At 50.5% G+C, this 2895-nt stretch overlaps 1 long non-coding RNA gene across 1 annotated transcript; it reads left to right on the top strand.

Moving 5' to 3' along the window:
• Positions 1–1445: 1445 nt before the first annotated feature.
• Positions 1446–2240, top strand: LOC139800198 (uncharacterized). Its single transcript, XR_011727637.1, has 3 exons — positions 1446–1699; positions 1779–1830; positions 1940–2240. It is a non-coding gene; the product is annotated as an uncharacterized lncRNA (long non-coding RNA).
• Positions 2241–2895: the final 655 nt, after the last annotated feature.

The following is a 2895-nucleotide window of genomic DNA, read 5'->3' as shown; positions in this document are numbered from 1 at the left end:
TTCTGACGCCGTCTGTCATTCGGTTCCCAACATCCCAGGGACACCTGTACTCTATTAAAATCCCCTCCAGACTGCTGCTTGTGCCCCTCAGCTTTCTTCAGTGTCTTTGATCCAAAAATGACTCCTCTAACAGAACGCTGCCTTCCAGGTTGCCTTTAGTACACTTTTAGCTTTGTTGCAGAGCTCTCGCTCCTCTGAGTCTTTCAGGAGACTTTGTGAGTCCATATCTGTGACCCACCCCACTTGTTCTTTCCTCTCTTCTGTCTAATCCAAGCCTCCAATGACCTTTACTCTGTTAAGGTTCCCTTTGGGTCGAATTCTTACCTGGTCATGTCGCTGAAGTAACAAGGAGAGAGAAAAAGACCAAAATTCCTCAGCCGGCATCACAGAGTTTCTCCGCTCGTTCCGTAAACCGAAGAAAGAGGAGAGAACTGACTGCTTTTCCTCTGGCTGCTTTTATACCTTGTGGTAATTGCCACCTCCCCTTTCCCAGGGGATTGTGGGAAAAGCTGTGGGCGGTGCCTGGGGTATATAAGCCACAGGCTTTGGCTAGGGGCTTCAGTCAGCTCCTGGGCTTCTCTGAGGCCAGAGCTCTCCTACTCCTGGAGCTGACTGCAGCTGTAGAGCTGTCTGGGCTGTTTGAGAAGACTCTTTAAGGTAAGAACTTTAGAACCACCATAAGTTAGAGCTCTTTATAGCAAGAATATGGTTGCATGCGAATTTTTTTTTCTATTTGGTTATTTATTTTTTTTAATGCAGTTGTTGAAGAGGAACCTTAAAACTGCAGGAACGTGCTAGTCAGACAACGTGGTTTTGTTGCCGGACATAAATTTAGACCCTCAGCCCTCTGAAAGCTAAGTACAGGAACCTGGTTGCAGAGGGGCTGAGGCTTAGAGTTGCAGGAGGGATTTTGAAGATGGCATCTGGGAGAGGGCTGTCTACAATCAGCCCCCTTTGAGTGGGTGAATAGAGCATGTTAGTTTCCAGCACAATGCTACGGTGGGCAGGGCAGCTCCAGCCTTGGTGTGCGGGGTTGTGTGTTTTGTGTCGTCTGTCTTTGTCTCAGAGCTTCCTCAGGCCTTGACGGTCTTCTGCGTGTCCTCACAGAGCAAGTCTCGCATCTTGGGCATCCTCCCCGCAAAGCCTTTCCTGATCGGCACGGTACTGATCAGCAGCGTGTTATTCTGCACGATGAGTTTAAATTGCAGATCGGTCTCTTGACTTGGAAGTTTCTTGAGGGTTCTTCTGCAATGTCATTCTCAATTGCATTGTCATCTGATCTCTGTCCATCCAGTTTCCCTGAGGGGGACTCATTCCCCGCATCCTTGCGTCCTCAGGTCTTGAAGACGGCTCCTCGGGCATCCGTCGCTTCATTCCCTCGCTTTGCAGACGCATCGCCGTGGGTCTTATTGCCCAAAAGTCTTGGATTCCAGAGTCCCTCTTCTTGCTGCGAGTTTTATCTTGAGGTCGAGTCTTGTGACTCACGTGGCTATGTCTTTGTTCAGTCTGTGCCTGTGAGTGTTTGGTTTGGAGCTGCCCTGCCCGCTGTGTAGGATCAGGGGCCACGGGAAGCACCACAACCTGACCGACTCGGTGTTGAGCGGCGGTGCGGTAACTTGCGTAATCCTGTTTTTCAGATCCCACGAGTCAAGGATGAGCAAGAAATGGATGGAGGAGGAGACGAGGGAACCAGCTGAAGGTTAGTCAGGGTGTGCAGTTGGTGGCGAGCTGCCTCCCTCGGCTACCTCACCACATTACGGTTTGTTGTCATTTTGAAGGCGGAAGCGGCGAGCGAAGCGGGATACGGACACCGGAGGTGGCTGCGGCAAGGTGAGCGATGGCCGGTGGGCTGGAGGAGCAGTTATTCTCAGGTGTTGTATTATTGGTTGGTCACGAGCATCCCCTGTTGTTTTGTGGGTTTTTTTTGTTTGTTTTTCAGGTGCCCTCCTAACCTCATCGTGGCACCGCAAAGAGATGGCAGACAGATGGGCGAGGGGCAAAGGTAATGGAGCAGGAGATGGATGTCACAGTGGCCTGGGTGGTGTTGGAGGCAATATCTCAGCGTGTGCCTTTTGCTTTGACTTTTACAGGTGTCACACACAGTGCCGGAGTGACAAAGCCACGTCTTGAGGAACAGTTGGAGAAGGTGAGATGGCTGTGCGCAGAGTCGTTTACGTGTTTTATGTCAACTCGGTTAAACGTTTCCTCTTTTTTTTGCAGGCGGTGTGCCTCCTACCTTTGAGAACAGATGACCCTTAAAGGTGAGGTGGTAGAGGGGTGGTTCATGGAGCTCGTGATGATCAATCATCAGAACAGTAACTCTCTCTTGTTCTTTTTAGGTGCCCAAAGCAGTGGTGTAGACAGGATTGAACTCTGGATCAAGAAGGGGAGAAGAATGCTGTGGGACTCTTCTGAGGCCTCTTTTTTGTAGTGTAAGTGTTTGGAGACAGCTGAAGCGGTCCTAACTGGTGACATGGATTCTGATTTTTTCCTTTTTTTTTTTTTTCTGATTGCAGATGGTGAACAGGAATGTGTGTACTGAAGGAACGTGCCTGTCACGGAGTGGTGTTTGCCTCTGGACATAGATTCCGAACCCCAGCTCTCGGAAAGATAAGTCGAGGGACTGAATTGTTGGGGGGTTGAGGTTGGGAGTTGCAGGAGGGATTTTGAAGTTTGCTTTCTGGGAGAGGGCTGTCTGGGAGTAGCCCCCTTTGCGTGGATAAGCGGAGCCAGTTAGTTTCCAGCACGATGCTAGTGTGGGCAGGGCAGCTCCAGCCTTGGTGTCTGGGGTTGTGTGTTTTGTGTTGTCCGTCTTTGTCTCGGCGCTTCCTCAGGCCTTGATGGTCTTCTGTGTGTCATCACAGAACGAGTCCTGCGTCTTGGGCATCATCCCTG

The sequence above is a fragment of the Heliangelus exortis genome, chromosome 10 (genome assembly GCF_036169615.1).
Source record: "Heliangelus exortis chromosome 10, bHelExo1.hap1, whole genome shotgun sequence".
Taxonomy (NCBI): domain Eukaryota; kingdom Metazoa; phylum Chordata; class Aves; order Apodiformes; family Trochilidae; genus Heliangelus; species Heliangelus exortis.
The sequence above is the reverse complement of the archived record's forward strand: the minus strand, read 5'-3'. Positions and strand labels throughout refer to the sequence as shown.